Here is a 27875-nt window from a genome sequence, read left to right on the forward strand (position 1 = left end):
GACAAGAGGCAGGCAGTTCAACATAGCAGTTAAGATGGCAGACTGTGTAGTCAGAGTCTGTTAGTCTGGTTCAACTCCTAACTTCAGCAAAAATGAGGTGTGTTGTCTAGGGAAAATTATTTAATCTCTCTGTTTCCTTATAGGGGATAATAATGGTAATCAATATATAGAATTGCTACAGGATTAAGCAAAATAATACATACAAACTGAGAACAACACCTAGCACATAGAAAATGCTTGTATTAATTAGGATTAAGTTTAACTGTGAGACAGAAAACAAGATTGATGTTTCTTGTTCATGTAAACATAATGTAGAACAGTATAGTAGCCTCACCCTCATTAGGGTCTTAGCGTCTTACTCTGTTGCTCCATGTGCGTGGCTTGGTGGGATCCTTCTTCTAAACAATGGGATGGAGAAGGGGATGAAAATGAGAGGGTGAAAGGGTAAAGGACTTAAGCTGCCTCAAATTTTTTTTGAAGTGGCCCCGTGAACACTTAGTTGAGGAGAGCTTAGTCATAAGACTCCATCTAACTTTAAGGGAAACCAGCAAAGGAAGTCTTCAGGCTCAGCCCAAAACACGAATAATTCTGTTTTCATAAAAGAAGGGGAGCAGGTAACTAATAATCTGTCAGAATGATTCATAAATGTTGGTAATTATTGTTATTCTGTTACTTACATGGCTCCTGGATCAGTCTCCTAATCTTATAGTTCTTAGCTCATGGGACTCCTTTTGTATGTGCCTCTCTACTTGAATCTATCACTGAAATTTGCGTATTTATAAAACTGCTTATTAAAAAAAGTCTTATCTTTTCTCCTTTCCAATGTTCTGCTCAGAGTAATTCCAATACTGTCCTTTTCTTATATTCATACCCATACTCATAATCTTGATATGTTATTTTCTAATTTATCTATGCCTTTCTTCTTCAACTAGTCTGTTATGCACTGAATTGTGTCCCCTCCAAATTCATATGTTGAAGTCCTAACCAGTAGTGCCACAGACTGTATTTGGAGATAGAATATTTAAAAAAATAATTTAGTTAAAATGAGGTCATTAGGGTGAGCCCTAATCCAATGACTGATGTTCTTATAAGAAGAGATAGAACACAGACACGTGGAGGAAAGACCATGTGGAGATACTGGGGGAAGATGGACACCTACAAGCCAGTGAGAAAGGCCTCAGAAGAGACCATCTCTTGGTGTCAGGCAGTGACACCTTGATCTCAGATTTCTAGTCTCTTGAAGTGGGAGAAAAATTTCTGTTGTTTAAGCCACTCAGTCTGTAGTGTTTTGTTATGGCAACTCAAGCAAAATTTTTCAGTCTGTGAGTTTATTTAGTGTTATCAAAGTCCCAACAAGAAACAGATGATACACTAGAAAGAGGGCAATTTGTTGAGAATTTAAGTACAAAGGGCCTATTTACCAAGATGTGGGTGTAGAGAAACTGAAAGAATGGTGCAGTAACCTAGAGAGCAGTGGAACTGTTACTACCCATAAGCCTAAAGAGGGGAAGCAGCCTTTATCAGAATTCTTAAGTCAAGGTAGGAGACAGGGTAATAAATAACCTGACTTTAGTTTCCTCTCTCCCATGTCTCCAATCTCCTGCCAGTGCTGCCCACTGATGGAAACCAACTGGCAGCCAGAAAGCAATGATGTGGTCAGAATGCCTGAAGGTCAGCTTTCCAGAAAGGCAGGTAAAAAAGAGTCAAGAGTGAATATGGAGACACAAATAGAAGATAATCTGGCACAACAAGGAACTTAGACATTAAGTTCTTTTGTATCTTTCGCTCTTCCTTGTTCCTTATCCCCACGTGTCCATAATAACTAGCATAGCAGAGATAGCCAGTCCTCAATAAGTATTAGAAAATTGACCATGCTTGACATTTTCAAGTACTGTAAACATTTCCTCCACTGTATTTTTTAGAATATATCCTCTCTCACTATTCCTAGTTACAGCCTTAACCCAAGTCTTAACCATATCTTACCTCTAGGACTAGTGCTTCCCTGTCTCTTTTGGCTCATTCTACACAAACGAAAAAAACAAAAACCAATCGACCCATGAGACCACAATACTTTAAAAAAAAGATAACAGTAATCATCTCAGTAGATTATGATAATGTTTCTTCCTTTTCTCACCTTTACATTGCTTCATTATAGTTGACATGAGATTGTTTGTGGATATTCGAGGAATGTTCCTGTCAACTTCCTTTCCAAAAGTTATTACAACTTCCAGCCTGTCTTACCTGTTTCTGGCAGGTAAGCATTATATCTTTTGAAGTCTTTTGAAGTCTACAATAAACTTTCAGAATTTTGTTTCTTTTCCAAAGATGATTGTCAAATATAGAGGTATGGCTTTTTCAAGAGATGCTAACAAGTTATGTTTTAATTGTACAACTAAGTTAACTTAAAAATAGTCTTATAGAAATTACTCTTATAATAGATTACTTCCTTAATTTGCTCTCAGCAGTGAGAACTTCCACCTAGATTAAGCTCCAGTGTAGATCCACTTATTATACATCATTCAATTCTGCCACCTCTGCAGCTGGTTCCTTAGAAGCTGATGGTTTCTGGCTCTTCCAGAAAGTCAGTGCTTTGTATTTCATTGTAGGGTCATTGAGTCAGTACTGCCTCAAAAGAAAATGATATGATTTTATGCAATTTTACTTATTTCATTTAAGGAGGAATTTAATCTTAAACTTATCCACTTTCAAAATAGGCATGTTTAACCCTATAAAAAATCTTTGTCATACAGTTTTTTATAATCTTATTCACTTAACATTTCTTGTCTATTATCAATCTTCAAACTAGTGTTTTTTCTTTAAAGGTGGTTACTTCTGGGTGAAAAATGATGTAACATTTAACAAGTAGTCTATAATTACTGTGTCACACATTTGAAGTTACAAGTAAGATAACCCTATAAAGCAAATCCAACTGTCTTTATTTTTTCATAATGAAGTATATCAATTTTTAATGAAGGTTGTAGTGCCAAATTAGGGTACTGAGTTCAAGTACACTTAAGTAATCACCCTTTTATTAGTTTTTTCTGATCTTTGTGAAACTAGCACAAAGTTCACTCTAATGATCTCAGTGGATCTATTAACTAATCACTCCCTTTATAAGAAGAAGGAAAAAAAAGCCTAAGAAACAAATTGTTTTAAATTCACTTTTGCCACTATTATTTCAGGGCCATTTTATCCATCAATCACTATGCTTAGGATTTATGCAGTTCTCAAGGTCTTTTGAAAATATTGGGGATCTAAAACAAAAAAAAGTTGACCTCAAAATATGAAAAGTTGCAAGTAAAAACTATGTAATTAATGCCTACAAAACATACCATTATGTCATTTTTAAACTCAATTTTTAGTCATGTATATTTTATGTGATGTGGATGTATTTTAATGTGTTTAATATTATGTAGGGTTGGAAGTCTACAAACTAAGTCTGTAAAATAGCCTTAATCTTTAAATTTTTTTTTGAGACAGGGTCTTACTCTGTTACCGGGGCTGGAGTGCAGTCGTGTGACCATGGCTCTGCATCCTTGAACTCCTGAGCTCAAGTAATCCTCCTGCCTCGGCCTTCCAAGTAGGTGGGACTCCAGGCATGTGCCAACATGCTCAGCTAAGTTTTAATTTTTTTTTTTTTTTGGTAAAGACAGGGTCTCGCTATCTTGCTCAGGCTGGTCTCAATCTCCCGGCCTCAAGTGATCCTCATGGCTTGGCATCCCAGAGTGTTGGGATTACAGGTGTTAGTCATTGTGCTGGGCCCACAATTTGTCTTCCCATCCTCCTATTGATATACATTTGAATTGTTTCCAGACTATTTTTTTTTTTTTTGAGGTGGAGTTTTGCTCTTGTTGCCCAGGCTGGAGTGCAATGGCGCGATCTCGGCCCACTGCAACCTCTGCCTCCCAGGTTCAAGCAATTCTCCTGCCTCAGCTTCCCAAGTAGCTGGGATTACAGGTATGTGCCACCACACACGGCTAATTTTGTATTTTTAGTAGAGATGGGGTTTCTCCATGTTGGTCAGGCTCCTCTCGAACTCCTGACCTCAGGTGATCCACTCGCCTCGGCCTCCCAAAGTGTTGAGATTAAAGGCGTGAGCCACCACACCCAGCCCCAGACTTTTTTTTTTAAAGCTGCATGTGTATCTCAAAAGGTAATTTGGTGTTAAGCAAAGGTAGTCAACTTATGATTCTATTATCGTCTTTCTGTGCTGGAGTAAAAATGTAATTCCAAGACACATACATGCACACAAACGTGTGTACACATAGCCACACACACTCTTCAGAACTGCCGAGTAATCAGCTGGTTTGTATTACTTAAAGAAAACACCAAAAAACAAATCTACCAGAAAAAAATTATTGCAGTGTTTTCAAAACCAAAACATACTTTAGGTGGGGATAGGTAGGCTTGAGGGTGCTCCAGAGAATGGTGGCAAATTATGTTCAGTTTTGAATTACCTTGGCCCCTATCACACTCTATCATTTTTTAATAATTATCACATATCCACAGAATTTCAGATCTAGTAAAGGGAATTAGTAATCGAGTAATAAAATTATCCAGTATTCCACATAAGTGCTCAATACTGGTAGAAATGAAACCATTCATTTTATATATGAGAACCCAAGACTCTACATCTCTCTCTCAGTTGAAGAAAATAGGATATAATCAAATGAAAAAATTTAAAACAGGTGTGATTTCTCTCATAAAAAGATTCACCACAAATTCAACAATAAGGTGCCACAGAATACATTACTTTTCAAAACTCTCATACTGTTTTTCAGAAGCAAGGCTATCACATAGCAGTATTTTATCTTTTCATATGCATCCTTTCTTTTTTAAAGTATAATAATGAAACAACTTATTAGTCCTTGAATATGGAGTGGATATGAATAGGCAAAAACACTCTAATAGATAATAAGAAATGTATGACTACAAATGTGTTAAAGTAACATATGAAATACATAATCTATATATATCATCAGGGCTTCAGATTTTTCTTCAAGTAGTTCAGATACAAATGTGTTATTCCATGTCTCTTCCAATCATTCCGATTGGAGAGAAAAAAACAATCCAAGTTAAAACACAATATTCTAAATTAATAGATAATATTGAACATTTTACATTCAGGAACTATGTCTGCCCCATTTTAGCTTGGTTATGTACCTTCTTTTATTGATCACACAGTGTGTTTCGCACTATAATAGGTGCTGTTAGACTGGTCCAATACTGAGTGGACCACTCAGCGATCTTTTCTGTGACTTAGCAAATAATTTATTTCTGAAACATACATGCAACATATGTGAAGATGCATCTATGCAGCTTTAAAAAATGGCTAAAAAAAATCCTACCAGCAGTGACTATGGGTTAAAAGGTTTCTGGGTTCTTCTCTAACTAATTACAGTATTAAACAATACATGCATATAAAATCCGTATTTTCGATTCTATAGCTTGAACTGGTATCTTGCTTATTTGATTCAGTGTGGTGGTGTATTCGTACCTTTTCACACTGCTATAAAGAACTGCCTGAGACTGGGTAATTTATGAAGAAAAGAAGTTTAACTGACTCACAGTTCTGCAGGCTTAACGGGAAGCATGACTGAGAGGCCTCAGGGAAACTTACCATTATGGCGGAAGGCGAAGGGTACAAGGACTTTCTTCACATTGTGGCAGGTGAGAGAGGGGTAGTGGTAAATATTTTTAAAAAACCAGATCTCGTGAGAACTCACTCTTGAAACAGCACTAGTGGGATGGTGCTAAACCATCAGAAACTACCCCCACGATCCAATCATCTCCCACAGGGCCCCTCCTTCAACACTTGCGGATTATGATTTGACATGAGAGTTGGGTGGGGACACAAAGCCAAACCCTATCAGGCAGTAACACTGAATATTTCAAATATTAACCTCAATATGGTTAGAATTGTATCATCATCAAGTATCCTAAAACATGGGAAAATACTCTAAATTCTAAATTTTCAAGAATTAACTTCAGGAAATTTATCTATTCCTAACTCTGGAAAAGACCAAATCTGTAAGACAAAAATAATAATAATAATAATAATAATAATAATTTTAAGCAGCTTAAAACTGATTCTATAATGTCCTAGCACAAGGGTTGCACTTACTTTTTAATAGTCCCTCAAAGTACCTATTTATACTCGAGATACAGTTTTGTACAAGCTTCACTATGTGGTTTTCTTGCCTGCAGATTAAGAGCAGTAAATTAAAAGGGCGGAGAGGATAATAGAACTATGTTCACTGACAGCAATAAAAGTCAACAGCTGACAATGAAAAACAGGACAGGCAAACTACAACAGACAATGGAATTTAAAAAACAAAGCTATTCGGAGAGCCATGTAGTGTGAGCATACAGCCCTACGTACCATTACAGGAATGAGGACTTTATCATTCCTATAATAATTCCATTATAATAAATATAATTCCATTATAATAAAATGAATATTTATAATGACTACCAGTTTTCATAAAGCTGGAATGTATACCTCATTTCCCATCTGTATGTCAAATGGGACCCACATTGGTCACCACACAGTCATTTGTCTGACTAGAAGCCCTTACTACCACAGTGGGTCAGGAAACCTTTTAGCTTTAGCACTAGGCTCACCACTGTTCACTACTGCAACACATTATCATTCTAAGAACATCTCTAACTCGAGATTATCAAAGGCAGCAATATTACTTTTAAAAGCGTACCCAAAACAGCTGGTTCCTAAAACACGGTAACCTTGTATTCTATGGCACGCAGCCATAAACTAAAACAACCGACTTTTAGGACTCTCGGCCTGTTTTTCCTCAAATGCGAATATTACCTAACACTGGTGTTGTTGGGATTACATGAAATAATGCATGTAAAACACTTAGCACCAGTTCTCGGACACAGAATGAGCTCAGTATTATTTTAGCGCTGGTGAACTCACGCTGGCCGAAATCTCTTATTTGCAGGTGCAAAAATTAAGCCTCAAGAGGAGAACTAACTTCCTAAGGCTCTACTTCTACTATGTCATTGTCTTGGATAAGCAGCTTAATGGCAAATGTTGGAAGATTTTGGGTATTGGCAGGGCCTGGGGGCATGTGTCTGCTGGACTCGAGTCTGCAGAGAATTGGAGGAGTCTGTTTGAACCATGAGGCATTACAGGCTGTGCCTTATCAACGGGTGTTTGAGATGGCAGGTTGTGTTAACAACATTCAACAGAGACGGAAGCCATTCGTCTATCTCAATTCAGCCACAAACAGCAAGACCCCTAGCTACAGCAGGCTGAGTAACGGGGTATGAGGGCAAGGCAGGTAACAGGATGCGGGCTTGAGCTCAAGTGCCGTTTCGGTCTTTAAAGAGGGATGAGCACTTAAGGGCTGAAACTAACAGAACTAGAAACCAACAGGATGGTATCGCAGGCAGATGTAAGTTACCCCGCCCCTCTACGCCTTCCGTCGAGGGGAACCGCCAAATGCGTTTTCTCAGCCTCCGGGCAGGGCAATTTCTTGCTCTCTACAGGCACTTATTCCCAGCCCTGTAGGTAGGGAGTGATGACCTCGCCTTTTCGTTTTGGAGTGAGGGCCGGACACGCTTGGACCTCACCTCTCCGCGCCACACTGCGGCGGGACCATGGGAGGCCCACTCGCGCCCACGCACACCCCACGCTCGCCTTCTCTAAGATGGCGGCAGAGGCAGCTAGCTCACGCCCCGCCGCCCGCGCTCCTCCAAGTCGTTCTCTCAGGAGGCGGGAGCGGGTCAGAGCGCGGAAAGCAGGAGGGCGAGAGTGACGCGGACCCTCCAGTCTAGCGCAGGCCGCAGAGCCCTGAAGCGTCCAGGAAAGGGAAAAGCCAGGATACGGACGCTACCAGGAACACCGTCGGCGCCTCAGAAACTAAAAAGCGGCGGCACATCCGGGCCCCTCTGCCCGCCCCGCCCCGCCCCGGAAGTAGCGTATGGGGCAGGGGCGGGGGCTGCTCTTCAAAGTGGATTCTTCCCTCGCCATAGCTCGTCTCTCCACAAAGTGCCTGGAATCACCCTCGCCACCCCCTCCCCGGGGTTGGCCATTACTCTCTTGTGGCTCCGAGACGTCTCTGTACAAAGCTGGCTGCTGGGACAGGCAGCCCTCGTTTCACAGACAGTACCCCTCGCACCACGACTCTAAATTCTCCTGGGCTTCGCCAGCGCGTGTAGTAACGTCCCTCCGAGAGGACTCTTGGTGAACTCAGCCCCAGCCGAGCATAGACGCACCTCTCCAGAGTCCTGCGGTGGAATCCCGGCCTCGTGCCCCGTCACCCCACCCGGGTTTGGGGGCCGTCAGTCACAGTGCTGCGCCCTCCCCTTCCGGCGGCTTGGCCGGACCCGCCTCCTCCCCTCTTCCCTCCCCCACCCCTCCCCGTGCGAGTGTTTCCCTCTCCCTCTCGCTCTCTCTCTCTCTCCCTCTCTCTCTCTCTTTTGTGAGTTATAGCAACCGTTGCCTTGTGAATCAAGCGCCATAGTCACCGTAGTCCTGGCGACTGTTACCCATCAACAACAACTACTCCTCTCCTCCTCCTCCTCCTCTTCCTCCTCCTCCTCCCCACCACCACCATCTCCATCACCCACCAACAACACCACAATAATCCACAGCCAAGGTGAATATTCTTCGGTCTCTACATGTGTGTGGGAGCGTGTGGCTGCGTGTGAACGCGTGTGTCCGTGCGTGTGTGTGTGTTCGTGTGTGCGAGCCGAGTGTGGCTGTGCTGGGGTCTCACTCCTGACACGGGGGCTGCCGCTGCGGCGCCGCCGCCGAGGGGCTCTGTTCACCGGGCTTGTTTACAATGGACCCTGCGCGCCGCGGCTGGGTCGGGGGTGTGGGCACCGCGCCGCCCGCCGGCCCCGGCCCTGCGCCGGCCGCACTTCAGGGATGGAGCGGGAGCTTGGGGGGCTGCGAGCCGAGCGGGAGAGGGAGCCACAGTTTTCCGATGCGGATGCTGGATCTTTCCCTTAGGTCTGGTCTGAGGAGGAGGGTCAGGTGAAGAGATAAGAATTTGTTCTTTCTTTAATTTTCTTCTTTTCCAACGCTGCTGTTTCCTGTTTCTTTCAAAGCCGAAATAGACAACAGTGTGCAGGGGGGGACCCGAGAGGTGGTGGTTTGTTGTTGTTGTTCACTTGTGGGGCCTTGTTATGGGTTTTGTTATTTTTATCCTCATACGTTGGTGAACTTTTCCCACCGTCTGTTCCCTTCATTTTTGCCCCTCTTTGCCTGGTGCTGAATGGGCTGCTCTTCTTTCACCATCATCAGCTTCACGGTTTTCTTTTTTCTTTCTAAAACTGTATTTTCTTTGTGCGGCAAACAGTCTTAATATCCATTCAGCACTCTTCCCTCCCCCTCTTTCTCCCCCCCCCACACACCCCTTGCACACACATTGAAACCTGGGGCCTCTTCGTTGGGCTCTCTTTGCTGTACTGGGAAAGACGTTTTTCTTTTTTAAAGTCTGTCTCCTCTCTCTTCTTTGGTGTGTGTGTGTGTGTGCGCTTGTGATTTAAACCGGATGCAGGGCATCTGTGATACTTGGGTTAGTAGTTATTGACAGTGCTTTATCCTTCATGTGGAGGTGGGAGGGGTAGTAGTGAGGTTCCGTTTCACTTTGATGATCCTCCTTCCCCGCAGTAGAGTGTTAACAATTTTCATTGTGATTATGAGACTTTGTGATGAACAGGAAAGGGACACAAGGAAGCTTTGTGAGAACTCGGTTTACAGTGTTATTTGTGACAGTTACGGTACTTTAAGAGTTTTTTTTTTTTATCTTCTCATTTTCCTTTGAGAGTTGAAATTGAAGTCAAGTTCATAAAGAATGTATGAAGCTTCTCAACTTGAAACGTGTGTATATTTCACTTTCTTTCTGATTAAGATCTAGGCATGTGTGTACTTCACATATTCTTTTTATTTACTTTTTGATTTTCTTTGGACAGTGACTTGAACCTGCTCAGGAGAGAGAACTTTTTCCTTTTTAAGTGTTTCTTTGAAAAAGTATTTTTTTCTGTAGATTTGAATACTTATTAGTCCTTATATAGTAGGTTCTTGGTTAGCGTTAACCCAGTTTTACAGATCCCCTAAATTTGTTCATTTTTTTATCGTAACTTTTAGTTAATAGATTTATCAGTAGAGTTTTGATAATGAATGTGTGCTAAAACAAATATAATGTACTATTGTAGTTGCACATATTGAAGTTTTTAATTTACAGTTTTAAAATGCTTATTCAAATAGCCTTCTTTCTAACAGCAAACATATATTGAGTTAACTGACATAGCAGCTTGTGAATAATGTGACAGTACTAGTTATTCTTGAGATTGTCAATGAGCAGGGTGGGTAATTATAATGCTATTAAGGCTAATATTTTGTAAAATAAGAGTTGGGATTTTAAAAAAACTTTTTCAATTCATTTCCTTGTGATTGCTATTTTAAATGAAGACGATATTTTGTTCTGAAAGAAGTCTTTCTCAGAGCACTCAGATTTCTTTATAATTATTCCTCCTCTCCCCAAACTGGGTTCCATGCAAATCTCTAATACTAACTTGTATTTTTTTTTCTGTTCAGATGAGTGTCAAATGCCTGAACACTTTTGGATGGTGAAGCTCCTGGGTCCTATAAACTCTCTCTGAAGTTAATAGGAGTTTTGCTGTCTTGGGACAGTTTCAGACCTTATGCAATTTACATAATAGGTTTTCAGTTAAGTAAATGATATGCTATAATGTTACGGTTTAATATTTTATTTACAGTGTCTGAGAACTTTTTTTGAGGCATTTCACTCATGTATAGCTCAGGTTTTCTGTGATTTGGATTTTCATTCACAAGTTGATTTGAGAGCAGAACTTGAATTGAATTTCATTACTTTTCCATTTTTTGACGCATATATGTGGGATAAAATTGCTATTAGAGCTGCTGTGGAATTGATTAAATAATCAGAAACATTAAGAAATGGTAAATTTAAAAATTAAACACAAGGGTAGATACTTAGCATTGACTTTATTCTTTCTTAATATTTTTCCTAAAAGAGACTATATTACGTATTGATACTCTCTTATGTTTTCAGTTTTTATACTAATAGAAATTTGTAAAAGTGATCAGGCTTTGAAACGAAAACTATTAAATAGAAGTCACTTGTAACTTGTTTTGAATAGTTAAATATCTGTGATTCAATACATGTCATAATGCCTAACGCAGTCGTTTTAGTTTGTTTTGCCTATGAATTATATTAAATGGTGTAGGTATCATACATATACACATACATGGCAAACTAACGAATTTCTTGAAGGTTTGCATCGTTTCACAATGTTTTCATTAAATGTTGTATTGATGCTTAGTTTTTTTTGTATTATTCCTCCAGTACTCAAGTAGTCTTGTACTCTACTTTGGTACTCAAATAAAAGGTTATAGTTTATAAGCTTAATGTGCTTTAACCCGGAACAGTTTATTTTACCCTAAACAATTTATTATGGTTAATTTTTTTACCATTAAAAATAGCAATTAAAAAATGAATGAATCTTAAAGGCAAGTGGGATTTTACGCATCATTTAAGTGATAATGTATGTTACTTTTTGGTAACATTTTTCGTTTCTTGAGAAAGTTGATATTGTGTTGGTATTCTCCAGCTGAAGAACTTAGCATGCAGAATATAATGATTTTTGGTTTTCAGATTTTAAAGTGTGTGTGTCTGTGTGTGTGTGTGTGTGTGTGTGTGTGTGTGTGTGTGTGTGTGTTTAAATGGGTGGGCATAGCAGCAGATGTGTGGCAAAAGTTACACACACACACACACATTTTCCAGAACAGTAACAGGAATGTTACTTTGTTCTTAGTATCCATAGTGAGAATGTGTTACAAGAAATGAGAATCGGGAAGAAGTAAACTTTAACATTTTGGAGTGGCTCCTGGTTATTTTGTTTTAATGCTGAACCTTTGGCTAAAAATCCTCTATTTGAGCTCAGTTACTTTAAAAACAGTTTTCATAACTGAGTAATTTGCCTTTAACTCTCTGGTGTATATTCCCAGTGGCCATCACAAAGTATGTTTTAAATTCCTCTCTATTCACAGTTACATAGTGTTCCCATATTTTGGAAATCCAAGATGAAGTGGATTTGACTAAATCTAGCTTGTTAGGGACAGATGGCTGCTTTAAACAGGTGTCACTTTCATTTTTTACTGCATTGTGTTGGGACTTCCAGTGGTTGACAAAAGGGCTTTCTAAAGCAGGTGGCATCCTTTGCTTTTGTTGTTAGTAAAATCTACTTTTAGAGTTATTTTCCTAGGAAAAGTTTTTTTTTTAAATAAAGTAAAAGCTTTGTAATTTAACATAACTTTTATTTATGAATATCATTCTATTTTTAAGTGGTAGAACTTGCAGATTCTTTCACAAAACACTTATCAATTCTTATAAATAATGGTAAATTCCCTTTGAATCCAGAAAAAGTACACAGGAACATTTTACACACCCAAGTCAAACCCCAAGGCCAATTTGAATAAAGTGAAATTTGGTTAACATGACAAGTTAACTTTTGTCATCCTTCACTGAAATAATTTTTTGACAGCATTTTTTATATGTTGGAAATAGGTGTTGTTTTTGTTGGTTAAATATTTTCAAACTAAGACATTTCCTGACTTCATTTACTGCTATAAAGTTTATAGTGATCTTTTAATGATAATATTTTTAAGTATTAATGTTCAAAAATATGTACTGCAGTAAATAAAAAAATTATCAACCTATTGATTTCTAAGGTTCACTTTTACTCTGTAATTCTGTCCTTTTCTGTGGGAATTTTATATTTGTTATAACAGATGCACCAGAGGGTGCTGTGCTGTTTGCAACACGAGATTATTATCACTAAGAGTGTGAACTCACTAGAACTTTTATTTAAAGAAAAAAATTTTAAATATATATGCATTGAAGCGTATAATAGGCTTATTTTTATGGAGTTTAACATACTATGTTAATTGGCACTTTTACATCAGAACCTAACTTCGTGTACTAATACATATTACCGCAACATATAACAATATAAAGATTGATATCTTTGGCAGTGTCTGGCATTAGTCCTATAGGCATATATGTTGATTATCTTATGTAGATATTTTAATCTTTATTTCAAAACTTAGGTTACCCTGAGAATCATACTATTTGGCGATATGTGGCTTTATACTTCTTAAATTTCATATGGTAGCACATATCAATAATTGTCCGTTCTTATAACACTTTTACATGGCTTAATTAGTGATATGCTTTTTATTGTATAATCTTTAAAAAAACTGCACTGGAAAAATAAATGGCAATAGTGGTTATCAGGCTAATTCATAAGAAAATAGTATTAACATTATCTAGATAATTCTGGCTGGGTGTATTGGTTCACGTTTATAATCCTGGCACTTTGGGACTGAGGCAGAAGGATCACCTGAGGCTGAGTTCAAGAGCAGCCTGGGCAACATAGCAAGATTTCATTTCTATAAAAATAAGTAAAATAAAATTAGCCAGGCTTGGCGGCACATGCCTGTATTCTAAGCTACTCAGGAGGTTGAGGTGAGATAATTTTTTAGCCCAGGAGTTTAAGGTTACAGTGGGCTATGATCATGGCACTGCACTTCAGCCTGGGTGGCAAAGCAAGACCCTGTCTCAAAACACCAAAAACAGAAATGAATGCAATCCCTACTTCATGCTGTTGGGTTAGGCTTGTTTGATTGTTTAATTTGGCTTATTATCTGAAAACTTTTAGGTTCCCTGCCCTACTGTGTGCCATATACTTTTAAACTGGGAGCGATCTTATATTGCTTTCTGTATTTTATTTGTTTGTGAGAGATTTTCAGGAGAATACTGAATCCAATCTTGGGGTACTTCTTGTATCATCGACTCTTTTCACAGCAATATATACTCTAAAAGGCATACTGAAACAGTGATATCTTCCTTAAGTAAGCTTAGAAAGATACAGTTACAGCATATAAAGTTTTTAATCTTGATAATGGATTTATCTGTACTATTCCACATTTTACTATAGTTAGTTAATTGTGATATTTTTATAAAGTAACCTTACAAGGCATAGTAGTTCATGTGTGTTGGACTGCCTCAAAGAATCCAAAACATTTAATAAAGTAACACTATGTTTAAATACTGGTCTTGCTAAAATAGGTTAGGCATTTTTCTTTAGAAATATAGTTCTACAGTTTACCAGTTAGTTTTTGCCACTAAGATTTTTCCTTTTTTGAAACAGGGTTTTACTCTGTCACTTAGGCTGGAGTGCAGTGGCATAGTCATAGCTCACTGCAGCCTCAATCTCCTGGGCTCAAGTGGTCCTCCTGCCTCAGCCTCCTGAGTAGCTAGGACTACAGGCTGTTGCCATCATTTTAAAATTTAAAACATTTCAATTTTTTTTTTTTTTGTAGAGACAGGGTCTTGCTACATTGCCCAGGCTAGATTTTTGAAAGCGTATTTTATAACAAGTTGTATTGCTTAAAAATCTTTATATTTGTAGTTTTTATTTCATATCAATTGCAGAGTGTTCTTAGTGACAACAAGTCAGTAAAACATGGAAACGTAATTAGAGTATCAATAAATAGGTATAAATAGGTTTTGTTCTTTAAATAGATGGATAGAATAAGTATACTGGTGAATAACAGGCTTTGGAGTCAGATTTCAGATAATCTCATTAGTTGTGTGACTTTGGACAGGTTATTACCTTCACTTAACCTCAGTTTTCTCATTTGAAAATTAGGATCAATCTTGCCTGCCTTATGGGGTTTTGTGAGGGTTAAAGGAGATAATTTATATAATGTACTTTGCTCAGTATTTGACACAATATGTGTTCAATACGTATTGGCTTTATTATTAGGGAAGACTGAGAAAATACCTATTCTAATCTTTTTGCTACCTAAGAATCCTTCGACCATCTTTTTTTAAATGAGTCCAAAAAGTTTTGAAAGACTTTGTTTACCAATTTATACTCATTAAATAATAATTATTCCTTTTCCTCCACTTTAAAAAATAAGGCACAGACAAGCTGCCAATCACAGGCTTGGATTATCATTTGATAACCAGTCTTATCACACTGAATTAATGGAATGCTAGCCCAAAGTTATGTTTTAGTTTTACCCTGCAGCCTTATAATGGGCTCCTTTTACTAGGTTTGCATAACTCTCCTGGGCAAAGGATTTTAGATTAAGAACTAATGATGTAATATTTCATTATCTGTTATACTCCCATTGTCCATTTCATTGTCCCACTTATATTTTTATTTTCACGTTAGACATGAATTATTTGAAAACAGTCTGAGCGCTATTTATAAACTTTATACTGACTGCAGTCAGTAATGTTTAATAATGATAGTCTAGTCAGTTGTGTAAAGATGAGTTTATCAAGGAATTACTCTACATTTTTATAATGCATTGCTTAGAATTGTTACTTTACTAAGGGTAGAAAAATGTGTGAGGTTACTACTTGTGTACCTACAGCAATAAATAATTTTGGGATAATTTGTCAATCCCAATCTTGAGTTGTAAGGTAACCTTGGAACATTATTTAGTGTAATATATAATATGAAATCATAAAGGAAATATGTCACCTGTGGTTTCCTTTCATTGGATATTAAAGATGTTTAAGTAACATTTTCAAGTTGGCTGCTTAATTATTAAAGATGCTGTTCAGTAATTTCCTTCATTTCTATATTTTTCCTGAGCATTTTCATCAGAATGAAATATTTTTCTCATTTTAGAGTAATCTATAAACAGTCCTAATCTTTCTCAAACTGGAAATTTGACCATATATTTCAGTTGAAAATTTACCTCATACTGTATGTCTTTTCTTTTATGCCAAAGCGTTATATGTTGTACATATGTCTGTCTGTGTCACTCATTTCACCATTCTCCCCACTCCCGTTAAGTGTTTAGTTGTATGACCCCCTTTGCGTTATTTTTGTAGATAATTAGCCCTAACATATCAATTAGACTGACTCTTAGCTTCGCCACCTCCTTTGCTTCCTTTCGCCAGTGAATTTGACATACATTTAAAAGGAGCTTTTGGGAAAAGTTTAGGAAATGTGATTTGGATGGTCAGGTTATGCAGTCATACATTACTTAATGATATGGGTATGTTCTGAGAATTACGTAGTTAGGTGATTTCATCATTGTGTGAACATCAGAGAGTGTACCTAACACAAACTTAGATAGTATAGCCTGCTACATGCCTATGTTATATAGTATAGCATATTGTTCTCTATAAACCTGCGTAGCATGTTACTGGACTGAATACTGTAGGCACTTGTAACTCAGAGTTAAGTATTTGTGTATCTGAACATATCTAAACCTAGAAAAGGTAATGCATTGTGTTAAGATGTTTAGTTGGTTATGATGTCACTGGGCTATAGGAATTTCTGAGCTCCATTTTGTTATGGGATGTGGTTTGTTGTTGACTGAAACATTATGTGGTGCGTGACTGTATGGTTATTCTTACCATTTCCAATAGTCTATTATTATCTTACAATTTCTACTCATCTAACTGTCCTCTTGGACAAATATATAACCTTGTTCCACTAACTATGTAATTTGAGTGTGGTTTTGATTCAGAAGGCTCCCTTCTTAGTCCTGGCTATGTACTGGCCTCTGGCTGAGTTCCTTAGGGTTAAATCTGTAGTCCATAAATACTGTGTTTGCACAATCACAGATGCCTGCCGTTGTTGACTGAATTCCTGGATTCTTCTTTCTCACTTTTATTAGAAGCAGTAATAGTAATACCCAGCTAGTACTGCTTGCGTTTGCTTTAGAGTGCTTGGTCAAGATTTCTGGAGGTTCTTGGTAATTCCTGTTTAGGCAAAAATGAGGTATTGGGTAATAGGAGTTGAGCTCAGGAAAACTAATAGAGTGAGGCAGCTGTCCTCGAAATAATAGTGTGTTAGTTGGTAAGAGGAGACAGATACAATGAAAGATGATAAAAGGAGAAAGGACAGCGAGTGACCAGGCCAAGATATGAAGGACTTCAAAAATGCTAGCCAAAGGAGGTTAAAGAGAAAATAAAGGTTCTCACTCTATTTCTAACTGTAAAACCTTAGCCTAGTCACTTACACCCTGTAGGTCTCAGTTTCTCCATCTGTAACATGAAACAATAGGTCTATGGGATTTCTAAAGCCCTTTCCAGTCTATGATTCTGTAGCAAGATTGACACTGGGAAAAGGAAGGAAACATGCCAATAACATGGAGCCAGGAATTGGTATTTTCCTTACTCATGTTCTCAAAGGCTAGCAAGTTGTTTGCTTATTGTTTCTTCTGGTAAGAACAAGAAAGAAAAAAAAAAGAAAGAAAGAAAACCCACAGCCTGGTGCTAGCATAATGGCCATACCTATAGCAAAGTCTCAGAAGGTTCCACCATTTCAATGGCTTCTGTAGAGAGTGGTGGCCAAGTGCCCTCATTTTCTCACCCACATAGGAATTAGCTGAGTCTCACAGCTTGAGCTCCTGCCGGAGCCAGCTTCTCTATGTATGTGTGCCAGACAAGTGTCTGACATTTGGGGCTCCTCCTGTCTGTTGCTCACCAATGAGATATTTAAAACAGGACATAATTTCCCGAGTATGTGGATAGGCAGTTTAACAGAGAGAGAGAGAGAGAGAGAGAGTGTGTGTGAGAGCGAGCGAGTGCATGTGTGCTCTCTGATAAGAATAAAAATTAATTTAGGTTTCTGTTGATCTCATTTTTAAGACATTTCTTCCCCAATTATTGAAGCTATCCAACTGGTTTTTAAGAAGAGCTAAAAATCCCGTCAAGGTCTAGACAAGCTCTGAGAGCCTTTGGACTATGGGGTCCCTGGTCTGGAAAGCATTGCCATCCTCCACACTAGTCTCATGTTTTTCCATTGGTGATAGTTACTGCTTTTCTTTTTCTTAATATTGTTTATACTTGGATAAGCATTCTTTTAATTCAGCTTTGGTAGCAGAAAAATAGTCTTTTGTTTAAGAAGTATACATTTTCTTAAGTTTTAAAAAATTTTTACTTTAGGCTGGGTGCAGTGGCTCACGCCTGTAATCCCAGCACGTTGGGAGGCTGAGGCAGGCGGATCATGAGGTCAGGAGATCGAGACCATCCTGGCTAACACGGTGAAACCCTGTCTCTACTAAAAATACAAAAAATTAGTTGGGTGTGGTGGCGGGCGCCTGTAGTCCCAGCTACTCGGGAGACCGAGGTGAGAGAATGGTGTGAATACAGGAGGCGGAGCTTGCAGTGAGCCGAGATCACGCCCTGCACTCCATTCTGGGCAACACAGTGAGACTCCATCTCAAAAAAAAAAATTTTTTTTTACTTTGATACTACTTTGGTTAGTAGACTTATCAAGATTTTAGAACATAGCAGGCTAAGAGAGGAAGCAGTTTTGCATTTATTCAGGATAAGTCATATATTCTGCTGTATCACAACTCTTTTACCAGCCTAATAAGGGGAGTATATTAAAGCTTAGATTGTAGTTGTTGCTTTAAAAAATTTATTTTGGAATGCTTTTTTACTGATTAATATAGACATTTTCAAGTTTCTGGACTACATTCAGATTTGCATGCCTAATAGCAATTGTGTATTTCAGTATGACTTTCATCTTTAAAATATATCTGATCCCCTTCAGTCTCAGTCAGCATAGTTTAATGTGCAGAACCATTTTAGAGGTTCTTTGCTTGTCAGTTAAGTTTCCTCCATGTTTTAGTTGTGGAGGAATGGGGGAGGTTGCTGTAGAAGGGCAGGAAAAGCAGATACATTTAGAAATCATATCCTGTTTCTATTGTTAGACATCAGTGCATTACCTATTTTCCCCAGTTAATTTTCCTGGACCATTAAGTTCAGGCGGGTGTGGGGGCTTGAGGTGGGACTTATGGGGCATGGGGAGGTGGGAGACAGAAGACTCAGGTGATCCAGTATTTCTTCCAGATTTCTTTCCTTACCTACTGTAATATTGTGCAGAGTACATCTATTTTTGTGAAGTTGGGTATTCTGTTTAATTTTATTAGTGATTCCTTTTTTCTAAAGAATCAATATATCTGTATATATCTATCCATTAGTACATTAGTAGATGGAAAATAATATCTTTCTTTTTTAAGGAACGTGAATTTTGATTTAGTCATGCACAAATTTTAGAAAGGTAGGAATTAAAAAAAAAGACTGGTGAGAATATCTAGTTCATAAGCAAGGTAACAGTAGTGGTGCCTTAAATCTATCTCTTTATGTTTTGCTTTGGATAAATGGTTTTGTGGATATATGTTTTTGCATTAGAATTTAGGTTTTCCCTTGATACTATTTATGCTATTTTAAATAACCAAAGAGTAAAATCTGTCACATCAGGCATTCGCTGATTGGCATCTGATTATATCTAATGACAGTCTCAGAGATGAATTTTGTTGAAGTGTCAGTTTAAGGGTCATTAATAAAAAACATGAAAAGCTATTATATGAGTAATCTGAAAATCACCTTTACAACTTTAAAAGCACAATATGTATTTTGATGTGCCATGGTGAAAACCCAACATGAAAAATCAGTACATAACACGGAAACCCATAAATTTAGATTCTTTGTTTCATAAAATGGTTATATTGCATATGTCTTAAGAGCATTTTAAAATACTTTGTTTAGCTCACACTTGTAATCCCAGCACGTTGGAAGGCCGAGGTGGGAGAATACCTTGAGCCCAGGAGTTCAATACTAGTGTGGGCAACATAGTGAGACCCTGTTTCTACAAAAAGTTAAAAAATTAACCGGGTGCAGTGGTGCCTGCCTGTAGTACCACCCCCTCAGGACTGAGGTGGGTGGATTGCTTCAGCCCACAAGGTGGAGGCTGTAGACAACCTGGAGCCTGGGCAACAGAGGGAAACCCTGTCTCAAAAAAACAAAACAAAACAAAACACAACTTGGTTAAAAAAATTACTTTTCAATTAGAGTGTAGTAGATATATTAAGAAAAATGGAGTTTAACTTAGATAATGTGTTTGTGTGTATGTAGATACTTAGAAAGTCATTTTAATTTACATTTTGCTTGGTGTTGTAGAACAATCAATACTGTTTTTGTGCACTGATTTTTGCATTATCCATCTCTTGGAGAATCATTAGGAACATTTAGTATTTCCACCTCAGTGCTATTTTCTTGAGGCAAAGAAAATTAGGGGAACTGTTCGATGAAATTCTTTGACCTTCATGTGGTTTTTGAGCAATTTTTAATAGTGTCTCACGTTATATGATGATTTTTAGAGGCTACTTTCAGTTAATAAAGGCCGTGAATGCTGAAATTGAATTAAATTGTAGTTAAAGACAAAAATTGTCATTCATTCCAATTATAGGAGGCTAAAATATTGTGCTGTTGGATCAGCATTTGATCTTCTCCTTATTTTTAGAAGTCTGCCGAGTTTTGAAATGTAAAACTTTTTAAATAATATTGAATGAGTAGAGCTGTATAATAGTTGTGGGTTTATATTTCAGCAAAGATTTGAGTGCCATATGTCTTGGAAGTAAGGTGGGATTCTTTTATCTTGGAACTTGGAAAGAGATTTATTTTAATATTTTGATTGGGTTAGGTTTGCTTGAGCATTTTTGGGGGTTGACAGAAATGCAAATGACCATGGACTGGAGATACAGGTCAGAGTAATTTGTGAGATGAGGTAATTGTAGCGATCCTGACGCAACACTGACTTGCAGTCCTACTGCCTGTGATAAACTTTAAAGACTTCTTTCTTTAATGATGTAAGCCTCTCTATTAAAATGTGTTTTTGTTAATTTTCATTGCTGCCTGGAATTTCCCAAATGTACATTATCTGGGAGCTTTGGAAGTTCCAGTTTACCTTCTGGATTATAAACCTTAGAAAGAATGCCAATAGATGGCACCCCATGCCCAGAACAACACCTTAATCTGAAGGAATGGGGTAAAACATGAAGAGCAGGATCATATAATTTGAAAAACTAGAGTATGAACAGTGACTAGTACAATGTAGAGAAAAAGAAGTATCATTTCAGGGACTAAATATGAATCCCAGTTCACCATATTCTGCATATCTAATAATATCACTGCTATGACTGATGACATTTCTAATGTTTGATTCAAAAACATTCTAGTAGATGCCTAAGATAATTGGATAAATTAGTCTCCAAGCTTTTGGTTTTTTATTTTGTCTTTTAGCTTTAATTTTGAATGAGGAATTAAAGCATTTGTATCAATGTATATTTAGTGCAGTACTATTTTGGTTAATTTAGGTATCCTGAAATGACTTAGATTTCCATTGAGTTTTAAGGAGCATAAAGAAATGAGAGAAATGGGTTATTAGATACAAAATTGCATATTCTCAGCTATGTGGACATATTTTTTAAGGTTTCCAATTGTAGAGGGTTACAAAAGGGACATATGATATTTGGGAATCAAGAAGGATAAAAAAGGATAGGAAGAGATACTGAAAAGTGGAGTTGAATGAAATTAGTAGAGAATTTGGAAATAAACATAAAAATAAGGTAAGATGGAAAAATTACAGTATGAATGGTGAAATAATTTGTTGAATGGAGAATTTCTTTTTAAAATCTTTACTGTGATTTTTACCTAATGGGAGGACCCAAGGAAAAAGATTGTACTTAGCCTCTTTTTGAGCACCACATTTATTTTTTTGTTTGTTTGTTGGAAATTTTTATAACAAGGTGCTGGGATCTTTGACTAGTATGAGGTTTGACTATTTCTAGACATTGTATATAGAAAAGATTAAATTGAGATGTTGCATCAGGGTTTTCCTGTAATTATTTTCTTATTACAAGGTAATATATTAATATATAAAATACACAAAATTAGTATATCCAGTTGAGATATCTGATTAGTTTATCTGATATCTAAAGCAGCCTACATTTGTAAAGTCAGTATATAGTAAAAAACTGTGTACCATAAATGTATATATTCCTAAAACATTTTATATTTTGGAACATTTAAAACTTACATTGGAGTAGTATAATAAACTCCCATATGCCCATTACATGCATTTAACAAATTAGTACCTTGTATTGTTCTAAAGCTATATAATTTGAAATATTTGCTTATTGAAATAACCTTGAATCATTCTTTACTTTGTGTTGCTTTGAAAATATTTAAATCTTATGCTAAGAACAGATTCAATGTATACTTGAAAAAATGCTTATGTTTAAAACAAAATATTTAAAAATGATCTTGCTTTTTTCTCTCAGCACAGCATTTCTCTTATTTATTATTTTTATTTTTATGGGTACATGGTAAGGGTATATATTTATGGGATATTTTGATACATGCATACAAAGCATAGTAGTCACATAAGGGTAAATGGGGTATCTGTCACCTTAAGCATTTACCATTTCCTTGTGTTACACACATTCTAATTATACTTTTAGTTATTATAAAGTGTACAATAAATTACTGTTGACTGTAGTCACCCTACAAGCACAGCATTTCTAAATCAGGAAGTTTGTTCTTGGTTTCCGGTCATATCTTTTGATTAGTAATTGAATTCAAGGCTCCTTTACTTGAATCCTGACCCATCATTAAGAAAGGGAGAAAGTCCAGGGACAGTAGCCCGTATTTGAAGAAACCTGTGTTGAAGACTGACTCTCCCAAGGGTGAAATGGGGTTATCTTTTGTCTGCCATTCTTTTGTTTGTGGGTAGATTTGAGTAAACAGTTGAGTCATTTTGTAAGTTGATGAGGGAAGAGAACCAACTATCTTCTGCTGCTTCTGGTATTATTTCCTTCAAAGTTTGCTACTCATTTTGTTTCTAATAGAACATAAAGGAAGAGACATCTAAGAGCTAATATACTGATAGTTTATGATGTCACCAAAGCAGTTTAATATTTTGTGGTTTAGTATCTTCAGGGAATGAGGAGGTTCCTTCTCTTAGTTTTTTTATTTGATTGAGGCCAGACTGGTATGAAAGAACTTTATTTTACAATTCTAAAATCTGTAGCCAAAAAAAATCGTTATTCATGTAATAATAGTATTATTACATGAAACTATTCTGTTATGAGCAGGCTAGTATATATAACAAATAGTGATTAATGGCATTTTAATAAACAACACAAAATTTATACCTTAATCTTTGTAAAAGCTGATGTTTCCTTGTTTGAACCTAATTAAATGATAAAGATATGAAGAGGTAAATACAGTACATTAAATAAGCTTGCATTTTTTGTTTGCATAATAACTTTAATTGCTAAACCTCGTTATGATCCCAAGGGTTCAGTGGAATTGTGTATGACTTAATGTATTTTGTGGCGGTCTTTAAAAATATTTCTGTACAGAGTAACTAGACAAACTGAATAGTAAAGTGATACAAAATAACCGAAGTGATACACTAATTAAATGATCTTATTTCAGAACTATCTTTTCTCAAAGGGTTATATATAATTCTAACTGACATTAGGAAACATCTTCATTACGTTATTCTGCGTATTAGATTTTTATACTTTTCAAAAGTAGATAGAAGATACAGTGTATGAAGAAAACACCAGTATAAAGTTTAGTGAGCCAAACAATATGTGAATAAAACGTAAATGTAACCCTGCAAAACAAAAGATTATAGAAAGTACATGTTATTTTCAGAAATATTTATAGATTTCCTTATGAGTTTAATGCAATATCAGTTTGAACATTTATAGTAACTTTTTCTGTGTTTTTAGATACCTTGTACTTAAAATCAAAGTATAATTTTATTTGGCTTTTTATTATTTTACATTCTGTTTAGTATCAATGAAAGCACAGGCAGTTTTATTCTAGTGTTTCAAAGTTGTTTAGTTTTAAATTTGACCACTACTGCATTTGCGTTATAGGATATAATTTGAAAATCAGCCATTTTCAGTGTGGGAATAATAATATTGATCCACTTATTCTATGTTTGAGTAACTCCTCAATAACTAATGCTCTAATTTGGAAGAACACTGTCTCTTCACATTTAAAAGAGAGTTTTGTTTGTTTGTTGCTTTTTTTTTTTTTTTTTTGCAAGAAATGATCTGTATTTTATAACCTGCCCTGTTTGCATAGCAGCTAAGCTTTTGGGTCTGGAACTTCAAATCCCCTATGATGAGTATCTTTCTTTCTCAGTGGCCGACTTCAGCCTGTCTTCCTATCTCTACTTATTTTACTGCCATATTCCACTGTCCCTTTACTATGTCTGGCCCTGCACAGTAGACCAAAAGAGATAGCCATGGGACTACAGCAGATTAAAGAGGTGAAAAGGTTTCTCACTAGAGTTACACATGTTTCCGAATGGCCCAAATATATAGGATTTCAGTAGAGACATAATTACAATGTTTTATTTTAGAGTCAGATTCTTTTAGTTGGAATGGACTTTGGAAGTTATCAAGTTGAACCCCTCCTTCCTCCTCCCCACTTATTTTATAGGTAAGAAAACTGGGGGTGAGTGACTTGTACAATGACATAGAACATCAGAATTAGGACTGTCGAACTCCAGCCTCCACACTCCTCGACAAATGTTCTTGGGGCTAATACAAAACTTTTTTTAAAGGCAAACAACTCAAATGTACTGCCTTTAGTGTTTAAAGTACCTGTTTATCTGTAATTTTGAACTCCATATTTTTTCTAGAAAAAGCAAGTTTTATAAATCTGCATTCAAAGTTTGCATAAATATCAATGTTGTAATTATTTCCAACTGTAATTTTTGGTGTATGGATTATTTTATTTTAGAATGACATAGAAATAAAATTTAAAAATGTTTTCCAAACCATAAGTAGGCTTTATTTTAAGGAGAAATGCCATACTTACTAGGTTTTTTTAAAAAGAAAAATATTATATATTTAATTCCTATTATTTGTATTTCCTCTTTTTGGGAATTAATGATGTATGTCATAGTCAGTGTATTAGTGTAAATGATTTTCAGTCCTGTTATGCACGTCTTTACTTTTTTGATGAGGGTAAAGGTGCTTTTAATTATTTTAAGAATTTTTGTAAAAATTCATTTAATTATGAATTTTAAAAATGGAAATGTTTGTTCTTGTAGGTCACTCTCTTGTGGAACAAAAGTAAAATATTGGCAGCTGATATAGGTGGTACAAGCTGAGACTTGCCCAGCTGGGCTTTAAAAGTGTAGCAGCACTCTTAAGTAGCAGTGAATGAACAGAATGAATATATGAACGGACTGCCCTTTATTCCATAGCAACCAGACGCAATACCAGCAACTATGCTATTATCTGATTTTTTATTTTCTTAATCTGAGTTTTTGGAAGGTTATGTTGTTTACTTTTTAATAGTATGGGACTGTGGCAGGAATTGTAATTGCCAAGATTTTGTCTAATTATTTCTCTCTCCTCTCTGTCTCTCTCTTTCTCTGTGTGTGTGTGTCTGTGTTGTACATTTAGAAGTAAATCAGTGAGCTCAGGCTTGAATTTAGTTTCAGTATTGTGCTAAAGATGAACAGTTTGAGCCCTAACCCTGTTAATTATTTGAAACAGTCAGTTTAAGAGAAACCAAGAATACGACAACTGAACTTCTCAATGTAACCTGATGCTCTCTGCAGCCTCACTTGTGGTAACAAATCTGAAAGGACACATTTATATAAAACAGGAGTATGTTTCCTGTGGGGGGAAAACCGCTTGTCATTTGCTTTTAACAAGGTGTAAATCCCCACAGATAAACCTTCTTGTAAAACTGTTCCCTTTGGATTTAGCCTCACCTTCAATAAAAAGAGAGATGTAATAAACAAAAGTATGATGAAATATTAGTTACCTCTTGCATTTTTTGCTTAGAAGTTCTTCATTTTTATTCTTTATCATTTTTTAAAATTTAATGCTGCTGTTTCAGATGAATTGAGAGAGTCAGAATATAATGCATTACATTCATTTTGCTTTCTGTTAATGTTTTTGGGGGAGAGATCTAAATAATATACTTTTAGATTGAACTATATTTCTGATATATCGACATATATACTGACTCATAAATTAGAATGGAAAATACAAATATTGAAAGTGTAATTCAAATGAATAGAAAGTGCTAAATACTTGCAAGTCTTAAATTCAGATTTGAATATAGAGATTGAGTTACCAGAGTAACTAAATACTAGACTGCTGTGCTTGTTGGATGCGCAGAGAAGGAAACTCAGATATGGAACGTGGTGTTAATGTCTTATGAATTTGTAATCTGGATACATTTTTACTTAACTTTTAAATTTTGGATTAATAGAGTCCTCTAAAAAGAAGTTTTTTTTGAATTTTTAGAAATAGCTACAGTTGTATGTTTCCCTCTGTCAGAATCTTTTCAGGATTCCTCATTGCCTCTTAATCAGCATCGTTTAAGAAATATTTATTAGTTATCACAGTGTCCCACAGGGCAACCACAGTCTTTGCTGTTAGGAAGCTTATAGTCTCATTCCATTTTCAAACTTGTATTTCACCACTTTTCTCTGTACTTCCCCTTTTCTGACCAGTCTACATTTTGTGTCTGTGCGATCTGCATTTGTGAATTCAACCAGCTGAGGATGGGAAACACTTGAAAAAAGAAAACAATATATAACAACACAACAATAAAAGAAGTAAATACAGTATTACAACTATTTGTATAGCACTTATATTGTATTAGGAATTATAATTAATCTAGAGATGATTTAAAGTATACACAGGAGGATGTGTACAGGCTATATACAAATACTATGCCATTTTATATAAGAGAGTTGGGCACCCTTTTTTAAGATGGAGGTCCTGGAACCAATTCCCCATGGTTACAGAGGGACAACTGTATTATGTATTGGTTAACATCATGAACTTCAAAATGAACAGTCCTAGGTATGAATTCTAGCTCTGCCACTGACTAGCAGTTTAATGTTAGGCAGATTACTTACATTCTGTGAAATAGGATTAATAAAATCAACCTGAAAAGATTGTTTCAAAGATTACACTATATGACATAGTCAAAATGGCACTGTGCCTGACACGTGTTTAATAAATGGCAATGGCTATTATTATCCTATATGGTCTCCTGAATTCTGCCTTGTCATTTCTTTTCTCTGAAACTTAGTTCTCATCCTTTATTCTATTAGAATGTGTTTTCTACCCTACTTCAATTAATCTCTTCTAAAATTTGAGTGGTCCCTAACTTGATGGGTTCATTTCTAGTAATTTCTTATTATCTTTGCTAATTGATAATTGTGATTTAGATTTTCGTTTGTTCAGTTGTAAATGCTTAATCTTTCTAAATTGTTTGTAAGCTTACTGAGGGCAGAAGACTCCATACTCAAGGTTTTTGAAGTCAGCATGAGACCCAGTGTCTTTTTCTAGTAGAAACAATGAATAGTTGTTTAAGCTTCAGATTGTTAATTTCGAATCTCTAATCAAATCTTAGAAAACACATTTAACTATTTAAAAACTTTGTCTAGTTCTGATTTTACAATGACCTTTCAATCAATGCAATCCAACCCAATTCCATTGGATTTATTTACTTTCTTTTTTTTTTCTGAAATGAATTTAATGGCATGAATTCATGAATTTTGGATATTTCTTCAAATAGAGTATCATGTAGCTGGCAGTGGATTGGGCCTACCTTAATCCAGGTCTTTTTCTTCTTACCTTTTCAAATGACATTTTGTCACCTCATTCTGTATTTATATGTATACATTTCTCTATATATGAAATTCTAGACTCATGTATCTATATATAGATATAATTCCAGACTTGTTTAGATTTTCTTAGTATCCAACAAGACTAATATCTTACTTTCAGAAGTTGGGGAATGCCTTTAAGTATAGTTGTGACAGGGTGCAGAAATTCCTTAATATAGGAGAGACGTGTGGGGCATTATGGGAACCTTGCTTTGGGGGACTACTTTGAATATCCCAAACCTTGGGTTTTTCCTTCTACTGCCTAACTTTACTGTGCCTGCTGGGATGTCAAAAGTAGAGGATCAGGA

At 36.4% G+C, this 27875-nt stretch overlaps 1 protein-coding gene across 17 annotated transcripts in view; it reads left to right on the plus strand.

Annotated features, from left to right (window-relative positions):
- The first annotated feature begins 7642 nt into the window (after positions 1–7642).
- Positions 7643–27875, plus strand: part of RFX3 (regulatory factor X3) — a 315107-nt gene continuing 294874 nt past the window's right edge. For 8 of the 17 annotated variants that reach the window (XR_009211123.1, XM_058431608.1, XM_058431617.1 and 5 more), the window contains exon 1: positions 7643–8624. The gene's annotated coding sequence lies outside the window, so the exon portion shown is untranslated. Of the gene's footprint in view, positions 8625–8758; positions 9005–9817; positions 9854–10570; positions 10703–27875 lie in introns of those variants that run through there. The other 9 variants (XM_058431607.1, XM_058431612.1, XM_058431615.1 and 6 more) reach the window with 5 other exon arrangements.

The sequence above is a fragment of the Hylobates moloch genome, unplaced genomic scaffold, assembly GCF_009828535.3.
Source record: "Hylobates moloch isolate HMO894 unplaced genomic scaffold, HMol_V3 SCAFFOLD_19, whole genome shotgun sequence".
Taxonomy (NCBI): domain Eukaryota; kingdom Metazoa; phylum Chordata; class Mammalia; order Primates; family Hylobatidae; genus Hylobates; species Hylobates moloch.